This window comes from Lygodium microphyllum, chromosome 18, assembly GCF_053477565.2.
Source record: "Lygodium microphyllum isolate KBCC chromosome 18, Lygodium_microphyllum_v1.1.10, whole genome shotgun sequence".
NCBI lineage: Eukaryota > Viridiplantae > Streptophyta > Polypodiopsida > Schizaeales > Lygodiaceae > Lygodium > Lygodium microphyllum.
The window spans coordinates 60,949,909-60,963,547 of record NC_141152.1 but is presented as its reverse complement, the minus strand read 5'-3'; positions in this window follow the sequence as shown (position 1 = coordinate 60,963,547).

The following is a 13,639-nucleotide window of genomic DNA, read 5'->3' as shown; positions in this document are numbered from 1 at the left end:
GCTTTTGGTTTTGATCCTTGATAGAGATCTCCCTTAGCATTGTTTGGTAGGCCGGATCATGGCATGCATCCTCTCTAGCTAACTCAAGTATTGGATTGTTTGGCATAGATACTTTTGTAGCTAGAGATCTAAGTGTTGATGGATTCTGCAAGATTAGGGAATTAAGGAATGCCTTGCGACTAAGTGCATCGGAAACTACATTTTCTTTTCCTGGTCGATACTTGATTTCAAAGTCGTACTCCTCCAGCACTTCAATCCATTGACGTTGCCTCATGTTGAGCTCATTTTGGGTAAACATCCATTTGAGACTCTTATGGTCAGTTACTAGCGTAAACTTGTTACCCAACAGGTAGTGTCTCCAAAGCTTTAGAGCATGGATGACAGCTAACAATTCCAGATCATGCGTAGCATAATTCTTCTCATGACTCTTCAGTTTCCTTGAAGAGTATGCTGCAGGATGACCTTCCTGCATGAGCATACATCCCAAGGCAAGTGTGCTAGCATCAATTACTACCTCGAACTCCTTATTGAGGTCTGGAAGTTTTAGGATAGGTGTTGATACCAAACTTTGCTTCAATCTGTTGAAGCTATTTAGTTCGGGAGTTGACCATGCAATGGTTGTTTGCTTGTTTAGTAAGTCCATCAGAGGTGTTGCAATCAAAGCATAATTTTCGATGAAGATCCTATACCAACCTATCAATCCCAGAAATCTGCGTATTTCTTTGATAGATGTTGGTATTGGCCATTCTAGCACATCTCTGACCTTGGCTGGGTCTACTGAGATTCCTTCTGCTGATAAGATGAAACCCAAATATTCAATCTGACGCTTGAAAAATGCTCACTTCTTCATCTTAGTATAGAGCTTATGTGCCCTCATTGTCTCAAGGACAATCCGAAGTTGGGGTTCATGATCCTCTTCCTGTTTGGAATAGACTAAAGTGTCGTCGAAAAAGACGAGCACGAAGTCATCAAGATATGGCCTAAAAATATATTGCATTAACTTGTTGAAGGTGGCCGGTGCATTCGTAAGTCCGAATGACATAACTAGGAACTCAAAGTGCCCATATCTTGTATTGAAGGCCGTATTGGGGATATCTTCTTCCTTAATCCTTATCTGATAGTAACCCGACCTGAGATGAATCTTGGAGAAGATCTTTGCACCCTGAAGACGATCAAGAAGCTCATCTATTCTAGGAATAGGGTACTTGTTCTTGACTGTTGATTGATTCAATCCTCGGTAATCAATACATAGTCGAGGTGTCCCATCTTTCTTTTTCTGGAATAGTACTGGAGCTCACCATGGTGAACTGCTAGGACAGATGTAGCCCCCTTGTAGCAGTTGCTTGAGTTATTCCTTCAGCTCAATTGCTTCCGGTATAGACATTCTATAAGGTCTCTTTGTAATTGGCGCAGCTCCTGGTACTAGATTAATCTCATGATCCACTTCTCTTTGAGGCGGGAGTTCTATCAACTCTTCAAGAAATACATCCGCGTATTCCTTTAGCCATGAAGGTCCTTCACTAGACTCTTGCTTATGATCTAACTTGTTAAGCTTAATCAAGTAGACAGGTAATCCATTTCTGACTCCTTTTATGATCCAAGATGCTTTGGCCAATTGAATTTTTGGCACTCCAGCCTCACCTTGAGTTGTAACCAATTCCCTTTCGGAGTTTTGAAAGGAAACTTGGCCCTTCCCACAATGAATGTGGGCGTCATTAGGTTTAAGCCAATCCATTCCGAGTAGACACTCATGGATACCTAGGCTCATGACTCTTAATTTAATCGAAGTCGTCTTTCCTCCCAGAAAGAATTTCACCTTAGCTGTTTGCCTGGTACAAGTAACCTCATGACCATTTGCCAATTCCACAAGCAAGATAGGTGCTTCTACTATGGCTATTCCTAATATTTTTGCACAAGCTGGTGAGATAAAGGAATGTGTACTGCCACAATCAATCAAGGTCTTGAAACTTTTACCTTGATAATCCAACAGTGTCTAAATCACCGAGAACTGGCGATTCGGGCCTTTCTTGTGAAGAGCGGCATTGATTGTCGCCCTTTCAAACTCTGCTTCCATAGTCGAATCTTCTTCTTCCTCGCACATTTGCCTATTGGCAACGCAGGCAGTTCTTCCTCTGCCTCAGGTAGTGACTCCTTGACCACGGCCTGTTCCTTGGAAAGATGCTTGGCGATGTCCTCCTCCAAATATGAAATGACCGGGCTCGTTGCAATGGAAACAATGGAGGTTTCGGCCATTGCTTTGAGTAGGAACAAAGTTGTTGACATTATTAGTCCTTGCTTTCTTTCTTTGTCCCTGATTATGACCTTGAACTCTCTTAATCTGAGGCCTGAATGCTCCTCTTTTCGGGTCATTATACGACCAAGCTTTGTTACCCCTTGGTCTAGCTGGCACCTCCTGAATTATAGGTACAGCTCGAATGAGAGAGTCCTGAAGATCTGATGGACACATAGATTCAAGACAGGTATTTACTGGTAGGTTTAAACCAGCACAAAATTTGGACACCTGCTATGCCATGTCCATCTGCGGCGCATACTTTAAAAGTGAGACGAATTTAGAGTAGTATGCATCAAGAGTGAGCCCTAGTTGTTTTAGCTCGTAGAACTCATTCATTTTCTGCGTGCGATATGCAGGTGGTAAATATTTTCCCTGCACGGCTTTCTTCAGCTTCTCTCAGGTAACGGATCCTTCCGTGATCCCTTGATCCCTGCATCATTGCTTCCACCAAAGCTTGGCTTTGTCAGTGAGCTTCAACTTGGCGAGCATAGCCTGATTGGCAGGTGCAGTACCGGCTGCTTCGAAGTAATCCTCCATGGATTCAATCCAAATTTCAGCATCTGCTTGGACAGACCTGCCTTTCCCATCAAACTCGGGTAGCTTAATCTGCTTGAGAAGAAAATTCTTCTGCTAGATTACAGCAGTACTTGATGTAGGAGGCGAGCTAGGAACCTGTACCTGGGGTTATGCCTGGATAAAGGTTTCTTAACGTTATTACACGATAATCGTTATTGATTTATATTACATCTCCAATTCTGCTATCAACCAAGCAATCTAACCACTTAACTTTTTATCAATTCTAATGCACAATCAGACATTGATAAAAAGAAGTTTTATTTGTATTTATATGGGCATAGCCCTTTCCGAATACAACATTTCTTGCGATGATAAGCCAACTGTTACATTTAGTTTGGGGAGAATAATGTTGTATTACATTTATCAACAGGAACTGTATAATAGTATGGTTTCGGGTCATGGATCTTCAGGAATTGGTAATTCATTGGAAGTTCAGGGTATCCTTTCCTTTGGAACCCATTCTTCTCATGGTGCCCCAACACTTTAATCCTGTCGGTGGGGATTACACAGGTTACTTCCTCATATACATATGAGTTCATTTCAACCCTTCGACCTCAAATATGTAAAGTTGAGTTTATGTGAGCTTCCACAAAAATGAACAGCTTCACGACTTTTAGGTCTTCCAACCACCTGATCCTTTTTAGGTTGGTCTGGAGGTATGCGAACCGGTGGGCAGCTATATAGTAGATTCTTGAGGCACCCGTCCTTCGTTCCATGTACAAAGGCGACGGATTATAGATTTGATCTAAAATGTTCATCATCTCAACCCTTTGTCGATAATACGGAGAATGCATTGTGGTCATAAACATAACGTGGAACACCAAGAACCTGTTCCATGCTTCATAGTTCTGCAAGACAGCATTGGAAGTAAGGAAATATTTGGATAGAAACATTTTCTTTACTTCATCTTATTAAGATTTTATAAAAACAAATCTGTTGTTGGTTGGCTCTAATACTGGCTCTGATACCAACTGTAATGTGTCCACTTGTAACGGTAGCCAGCAGTCTGAAGGACCTTCACTCCCCCCTTTTCTCTTGACCACAGCAACAGGATAGGGTCCTCATCAAGCTCTCACGGCAGTGCCTCTGTCCCTCTCTCATGACAGTTAGACGGCCGTCCCCTGGCAGCGACCACCACCCTTGATTTAAATAGGGGAGGGGAGGGGGATCCTCCCTCCCTTGCATGTCAGCGCGCATGGCCACTTCACTCACGCAAGCTCCAATGAGGAGCTTACTTAATCCTACTATTCCCCTCCCCCTCCAGCTCGACAGTCGGCTGGGGGGTAAGGGGGACAAAAAGTTTACTTTTATCTAAAGAATTATCCAATTCCATTATCTTCTATTGAGGCAGTTCATGCGTGCCTCCGCCTTCGGGATATTACAAACAAGAACGAGTCTTAGGATTTTTGTTTACTCTAAGTGCTAGGTTGCATACGTGAAATGGTAGGGTCTGGAGTTCGCATAAGCTTATATGCATGAAATGGTAGAGTATGGAGTTCACATAATTTTATATGCATTAAATGATAGCTTTTACATACATAGAATAATAAGGTTTTTGCATTATTTTACATAAAATAATAGCTTCAAACCAGTTCAGTGCATGAATAGTCATTTAGAAATCATGCTTTGCAATCATGATTAAAAGAAACGCATGAAATGATAGTTTCCATTTGTAGGATGCGATTGCACCGATGGGTAAAAACCTAGACTTTCATATATGCAAGTCACATGTGATCTGGTGCATTAGGAATAAATATTTGTTGCTAGAGTTAAAGGTTGTTTAGGATGTACAAATATACTAAATGCACCATGAGCATGATGGGTAAGGATGATTAGAAAACTCTGCATAGAACCACACTAAGAGAAATGGAACGGATTGCATGCATCTAGACTGTATCCTAAAGGCCTAGATAATGAATCTTGCATTGCCAAGTGTGTTAACTGAACTTGGTTAGAACTGGAAGAACAAAAGACCCTTGGTTGGGTTGTGAATAAGGCATGTCCATTGCCTTGGTTGACCAGTTAATGCTTTGGGTTAGGGTTAAGATACCATAAGGTAAAACCCAAGGGAAAGAGCAAGTCAAACTAGGTTAACTTACCAAGAACATTTTCTTGCATGATCTTGTTTGATATTATCGGGATCTCGCCAAGTCACGAATGATCCATGATCGGATGCTGGGAGCATCCGGGAAAAAGGAATTACACCTTAGCAGTTGGTTGTACAAATGACCTCCGAAATATTCGTGCTTGTACACTTAGGTACATTATTTGATCTCTTTTCTCAAGGAACTAATTCAAGGAAAAAAAACTTAATTCTTTAGGTTCAAAGCCTGGAGGGAGAGGCAGGAACAGTTACCTCTGACTGCCTGCCTGGCCCTATCCAAGGGGGTTGTTAGTTGTGCCAGGTATATGGACCTAACCCGCTACGAGAGGTCTCTCCGTGGGTGCTGCTTGGAGTAGAAGGACACTTGGGTGCCAAGGAGGCTCTGGCCATAAATTCCTTGCCTTCGAATCCCACACAAGAGGCTGATGTGATGAGATGGGATCTTGAGGCCCGTGTACTAGTCTACGGGCGGAACTTGGAGCAGCAATCCTATAGATTGCTAGGATAGCCTTCAGGCATGATATTGGATGTACTCTAGGATTATGATAAATAAAGAATAGATATTGGAGAAAAAGGAATTTGCTTGACATTTTTTTTGTGTCAGTGCCTAAGTTACGTGAAGAAACCAGTGATTAAATTGATTAACTAAGGAAGCTACTTTTGCATGTCAAACGTAATGTGGTAGATAATTAGATAACTAAAGTAAATTGAGGAAACTGCGGTGGACGTGACTTGGGTCTATCCTATGGAAGGGTGGTCCCGGTTAGCTGGGAAATTTTCTCAAAAGACAAGACAACGAGACTATAAAGACTTAGCATCAGTAGGGTTAAAATCCCGATTTATGTTGTTTTAGGGGAAAGAAATGGGACTATGCCTTATGGCAGAGAGGTTGAGCTTCGCATCCCTCTCGTTTCCCATTCTCCATGAACCAAGTGCAACATGAATCCGAATCGACTCTGTTGTTCCTACGCAAAGTGATTCATCTGGAGCTCGACGCTAGCTTCTTCCTAGAGACTTTGCTAATAGGAAAGGAACCCTGACTTCAAGTCCGATCCTAAGTGGGAACGACCGGACACTTCTTCTTAGGGCATACTCAAGAAGACCTGGATCACAAACCCTGTGAAATTCGTTGCGAGTGCCAGGAAGTGCTTTCTAGGCTCTCTTTCCGATGGGCTACTAAGACATGTCTTACCACATTATCAAGCACCCGTCTTACCACATAGGATCCAAACCATCTTTTGGAAACTTTACGCATGGCACTATGCTGATTGTCTAAACTGCTATCATAAACCAATACCCAATATCCATTTTTATGGTTCTTGGCCTCAATCTATGTCTTTTGTCAAACCGTTTCTTGTTTTGTATCCTTTCGGCCCTTAACTTTGCAACTGCTACCTTTATGCCTTTTGACTTTCTTTCCAACTATCTAATACGTAAGGCCAATAACTTCTCTCGATTCAAATCCTCTTCCCAAGGTAGCACACTTCATGTGACTATCATCTCTTGTATTAGCATGATAGGTTTTTGACCATACATCAATTCAATAGGCATATATCCTATAACATCACTATGAGTTATTCTGTCAGTCCACAAGGCATAAGGGAGCAATCATGGCTACTCTTTTATATTCTCTCCACATGATTTTGCCAATGCCTTCACAATAGGTGGATGACCTCTTTCACTTTTTCCATTTCCTTTAGGGTTATAAGCTGAAGTTAAAGTAAGCTTTATCCCCAACCGTGCAAAGAAATCATGTTCTTCATTTGCCAGCTCACCCCTATCTGTTGTAATTTTTCCCACACAGCCATACAGACAAAAGATCTCTTCTAAGAGAAAAGTGCACAGTGCATTTTTTGTCTTAGTACGTAGAGCTCTCCCTTCCAGTTGATTAGTTAAGTCTTCATGGACAAGTACAAGATATCTCATTTACCAAAGACGTGTAGGCATCATGACTAAATCCACCACCCACTTAAAATGAGGAGACAAGGGATATGTGGGATGTAATCCATCCTGATGTCTCACAGATGAATATATTTGACATGTCATACATGTTTCCACAAAGTGAGCAATATCCTTATACATACCATGCCACCAATATCTTTCTTTGATATTTGCAAAAGTACCCCAAACACCTCTATGGCTAGAGCATAAGCTTTCATGAAATTATTGCATAACATTTACTTGTGAAGCTTTGTCACCCAAAAATCGCGATGGCATACCTTGTTTTTTTTTAGCATGTTCCCATAAGTATCCATCTTTTAAGAAAAACCCATAGACTTTCGTCTTGATCTTCTTAAACTCCTCATCTAACCATTCATCTCTCTTTATTAATGTACTGAGGTATTGACCAATTTTCAGCCACTCTCCTGCATATTTGTCTTCCAAAAACACTTCTACACAAGATACATAATATCTAAAAACACCATATTGGGGAATATGGGAATTTCCCATTAAGTTTGGGACATGTGGTCAAATCTTTGGATTTGTCATAGCTTGAACACTATAACTCCAAATCGAGCGCTCCATAGCTCAATAGATTCCATTTTTCAAGCACTTTTCAATGATAGCTCATATCATATGGTTTTGAGAAACTTATGGGCATGTTATCCGGTGCCACCTTTTTAGTATTCAAAAAATGGAAATTGAGAGATTCCCAAACTCACTAATATTGTGTTTAAAGTATCTTGTCTTTGTTGTCCAAGCTTCTATTAATGTTGTAGCAACACCTTGCATTGCTAAATTCACTCTTACAATATCATTTTTAGTTGCAAGAAATTCATCTTCTTCCTCCTCATCCATCATCTCATCTTCATTCTCATAGCATGCTCAAGATAACATGTCTGCCAAACTAGGTTATCTCTTCTTGCAAAATGCTGAAATTCAGGGTTCAAATATTTGATGTATGCAATCCACCGGAGCATAGCAATGTCCGAGGTAGCACAACTAGTAATTATACCCAATATCGAAAAGTAATCGGTCTCAATGACTATATGAACACCCATAAAATACTCTTTATCACATTTAAGGGCTGTCACAATTTCCCATAATTCTCTTTTTACTTGTGGATACCTTCTCTATCTTTTAGTATATACTTAGCACCAAAGAGAACTGCATATGTTTGCTCTTTCTCATCATCTTGCCCAATTGCCCATCCAATCCCGATTGGGCTTGTATCAATAGTAATAATGATAGGCTTTCCATGTGAATAATCAGCCTTTCTCAATGTAGGAGAAGTTTTTAAGAGATGCTTCAATTTCTTCATTACTTTCTAATGCTTTCTTTCCGAATGAAATCTTTGACCTTTCCTCAAAAGCTGATATAGAGCATCAGCTACATGTGCAAAGTGAGGAATCCATATCAAATAAAAAACACATGTACCAAAAAATCTATGCATCTCTGATATATTTGTGCATTCATCTTGCATTCTGTCAATCCCATCTATTTTTGTTCGTGATGGTCTTTGCCCATAGGGCCCACACATATGCCCAACAATCAAAACCTCTTCAACTCCAAGGACAATTGTCCAGAAAGACTTAAATGCACCTTTTCTAGACGCGTCAAAATCCTTTCACAATCCACAATATGGTCTGCAACAAACTGCCTCCACCCATAAGCATCCATCTCTTCATTCTTCTCATCCATTACACACACTTTGATTGGAATATCATCCAAGAAGGGCATTGTCAATTGTGGTATAAAACCCCTGAGTAATCTATTCATAGCACTTGTCATGTGTGCCACTAAGTTTGTTGCACCCTGCGGGAGAGTACACATCCGTACTAACCCCAAAGGGGCCTTCATGGTTGTGATATCCTTGCTCTCAATTGCAAACTGAAACTAATCATATGCTAAGTAAAGATTACCCAAAGAATAGATCGCTCTGCCTGCAAAATCCTCTGCAAATTAATCAACCACACAGGACCTACACCCACATTTCTTATGGTCAATTTATTGATCGGTTTCATGTCTTGAATAAATCTGAAAGCCCCCTTCTTTTTGGATACAGTAGACTAATGATTTGAGTACGAGGCTGAAGAGCGCTCCAAGATCTTCATGTGAATCTTTTCATTTAGCAAATCCATTACCTTTGGCAAGTAAGCTTTAGGCATTGGAATAGGTCTCAAGTTCCATGGTACATGTGGCACAATAAATATTATCACAGGAGAGACAACATTTGGATCCACACAACCTATTTCAGTTGGTTGAAATGAAATTTCATTTCCATGCCTAGCCAACATCTTCATAACATGTTTCAGATGTAGACTAATGGCCTATATCTTTAGGATCCTGTAAGCTTGGCTACCTTGACCCTTTTTCATATAGACCTCACTTTTTGGTGGAAGTGGCAAAGCAATTGGTTTTACCTTTTTGTCACATATCTTATACTTTGTCTCCACAAGTGCTTCAATCCATTGTAATCCTTCCTACTGAGCAAACAATGCTATAACATCATATATGTCCAAAGAACATACTGACAACACTCTATTTTTAGCCTCATTTTTTGCATGTATAGTTGCTGAACTTTCAGCCATAGTGTCATTAATATTCAGCCCACAAAAGATGCCTAAATTGCCTTCATTTTCAGCTAAGAGTCCCAATGCTCTCAGTTCCTTGGTAGTCCATTTCATATATATGTGTCTAGCCTTGCACATAGCTTCCATAGTCTTAAGAAAACATGAACCATTTGGTGTAAACTGAGAATAACCAATAGTAAATACATGCTTCATTCCATCAAGAGGCGAGCACATTCTCTGAACAACACTATGTAGCCCTGCATTATAGCAATGCTTAATGACAATCCAGGTCTTTGAATTCCCTTGCATTTGGAGGCAAATGAGACTCTCGAAGCGTATCTCAATTCCTAGGATGATTAACACAAACAGTAAGAAATTGGACTACTTTCCTTCCATCCTTGCTTCTAACTCTTGCATAAGTAAAACCATCATGAAGCACCTTTGTTTCCATATGCACTCTTGTAATATAGGGTTGTCCAAAATCATTGCATATGAGGAATTATCTTGCACAAAGATGTGTTGCTCTTCTTATATATCGCCAATTGTCACTTTTGCATTAGGACATGTAGCATAGAGTTCCCATGAAGAATTATTTGCATCCCTCATATGCCAACCATGATCACTGTCCACAGGCCATGCACCATTTTGATACAATCCACACTCAATGACATTAATCTCAAACCCATGGTCAAGCAAAGCAACACAAGGAGTTTCACGCTCCCCTATTTTCACTACCATTTTAGTGGTAGCCTTGACCTAGTGATTTCTTGTGTAATGACTTCGAGGAATAAATCCTAGAGTTTCTTCCCCATATTATTGCATCTGCTTTACTCTACCATGCATATTGATACAAGACAATGCATTTTCAGCCGCTTTTTTCTCTTTTCTACATGCTGTCCAACTGATTCGTAGCATCCTACATAGATAATCCAGTACTTATTTCATGCTCATATTCAGCGTGAATACCCAACAAACCAGTTTCCTCTTCAAATTCCAGCAATGCACTAGTGGTATCACCAAGAAACTGACTTTTCCTCTTGATTATGTCAATGATCTCATCATGAAATTCCCACTTGGTGATGCTAAGAACCTCTCCCAAAGTGAATTCCGCCCACCAACTGTTTAAGATCCGTTCTTCAAGAATCTTGTTAAGATCTGTGGTTGTCTCAATATCAAACCTGCAACTTATATGCTGGTTGCTTGCCCTTCTTTTTGCCCTGTTGTTTGCTATCTTGTTTTTGCTCCCGACTCACCTCTTCCATAACATGCTCAAGAGGTGGCTCATTTGTAGCTTTAGGCTGATCCAAACTTCTCCTTGTTACTCTTTTAGATGTCTATGCATTATCTTCATCTCTCTTTCGTTTCTCTTCCACAAGTACATCCGTATGTTGTATCTTTGCTAAATATGCATACACTGAATATGCATCTACCTATGATTCCCAATCAGTTATGTCATGAATGTCTTGCCCTACACGAGACATTTCACTATCAGTAATTTTTGTCTTTTCAGTTGCATGAAAAGCATGTGTCTATATTGCAGCCTTTGGACCAACCATCACTTGGCTATGCATTCTATCCAATTGTAGACCAAAAGTAGAAGCTTGTACAGCCACATAAGCATTTCGAATAGCCAAGTCTTCCAACAACTTTTTCATACCTCCCTTTCCAAATTTCAGAGCAAGAGGAAATCTCATTTCTTGTGCATGGATATTGCCATCTTTGCAGAAGATGAGCTGGCGTGCTAAGGCCTCCTGATGAGCAGCACAATATTTTCTCTCATATTGCAAACTATCACACCACATACATCTTTCTCCTAGTTTAGGGACTGTTGCCGCGTCCACTTTTCTCTTGTCCTTTTTCATCTAATTTTGTGAACTTCAATTGATGATCAACATGCCTTTAACCAATTCATCTTATACATCTTCCCTAATAGTGGGAATAGTAGGTACATCCATTGGTTTAGCCATAGAAGTGAGTGGCTTATTGGATACATCAACTATTTTGCCCATAACAGTGGGCAAGAGACGTGCAATCTCTCTCTTATTCTATGCTTTTTCACAAGTGCAGTAACAGCTTCCTTGACATGCCTCCACTCTGTTTTAAGACATGTCTCTATAGTTTGATCCTCTAGCAAATCATCAAGCTTCTCTTGAAGCTCAGGATCTGCTGCTTGTAGAAACAATTCAATTTTCTGACTTGCAAGAGCTTGCTATTCTGCAAGATCTAACTGCTCAAATCGACTTTCAAATTATCTTATTAATTATATAGCCACAAGACCCTTATTGGGTTGTAAAACCTACTCTTGAAAAGTCTTGTGTGTAATTAAAGTGGTGTCTTCAATGTAAAATTCTTCCTTGAGTGTCTTTTTGAAAGCTACCCAGTCAGCGTCCTGCATGTACAATTCAATAATTCACGCTTTCACTTCATGTACAATGATCCAAACAAAATACTGGCTCCATGCATGCAAGTTGAGCCACTCTAAAGAATTCCATCTTTTGAGCATAGGTATGTACATATGCAAATACATTCCTACCATTGAATAACTTTATCCCACGCTTAATTGCTTGCAGAGCATTCATCACAATAGTTTCTATTTGAGTAGAAGCTTGCATCACCTGTTATTGTTGTTGTACCTACACAAGCATATTTATATTCTGCACTAACTGCTACAAAACATCATTGGAAATTGTGCTAGAAGGTTCTCCCATCTTGTATTTCCTTCTAACAACCTTTCACATCGGGTTCACCAATGTCGGAGGGGTTTTTGTTGAAAGGTCATATCCACTAGGAATCAAAGATAGAAGGAAGTAAAGGATAGGAGATGGAAGAGAAGAAAAAGAATAGATAAGAGGTAAACACGATAAAGAAAAAGCAAAATGAGTCAAATCACTTTGTATTGATAGAACCTGAAATCCCTTGACCGGCACTACTCAGAAGCACACTCCAAGCATTAGATCTCTTGGAGTTCCCTCATAGAACAAAAACGTGCATCAAAGCAGTAGTTTCTTCTTTGTTGCTCGGAACCCAAATCTGATAGTTCCGTTGGCTCCGAAAGGGGGGTAAAAACCCAATACACATGACACCTGACCAAGACACTTGGTCAAAAATCTTCCAGATTACTCCTTCTTCTTCTCCTAGTTCAAAGTGTAGTTTGCTATCTGTCCACTGCGATCGCAACACGCGCGATTTTGCTAATCTTTCTTTTTTATGAAAATTCCAAAAACAGGCTGAAAAAACCACTTGCTTTTTGCATGCCACCCTATTCTTGAAGTTTACCTAGCTTTTTAGCATATTTATAATAAATAATATCCAAAATATCAATAACAGGTTAAAATTGTCCAAAAATCTAGTATTTTTGAGCCATCCATACCACAAACACTAGCACTAATGACTGAGATGACATTGACTCTCTAGATCAATAAGAGAGTCCAATGATGATGTACTCCAGAGTTTTTCACACTGTGTTTGCGTAGTGGCACGACACTGCAGTGATATGGATCCGTGTTTATACATGAAAAAGGCTCGTGATGATAGACTTATGATCTTGATCCTCTATGTGGATGATATGCTCATTGCTGGGAGTATTTGTGATGAGCTGGATTTCTTAAAAGGTCAGATCAAGAAGAGCTTTGAGATGAAGGACATGGGACGTGCCTCACATATTCTTCAAATGCGCATCCAAAAGGTCCTTGAGCTGGATTTCTTAAAAGGTCAGATCAAGAAGAGCTTTGAGATGAAGGACATGGGACGTGCCTCACATATTCCTCACATGCATCCAAAAGGTCCTTGAGCAGTTTCATTTGCAAGATGTTAATCCTATTAGTTGTCCTTTACCTTCTCATGTGAAGGTTAGTTAGGCCAATTGTCTGCAATCTTGATGAGCAGACGGTCAAGATCCCTTATGCATATGCAATGGGCAGTTTGATGTATGTTATGATAGCCACTCACCCCGATATAGTATTTGCAAGGAGGCTCTTTGGTTAAGCCATCTCATGATAGACCTTAGCATTACTAATGTGGTCCCTAGACTGCATTTAGATTCTATGAGTGCTATTCATTTGACCAAGAATCTCGCCTTCCATACCAAGAGGAAGCACATTGAGATGAGTTACCAGTTTGTTCAAGAGGTCGTTGAGGACAAGTCCATTGAGC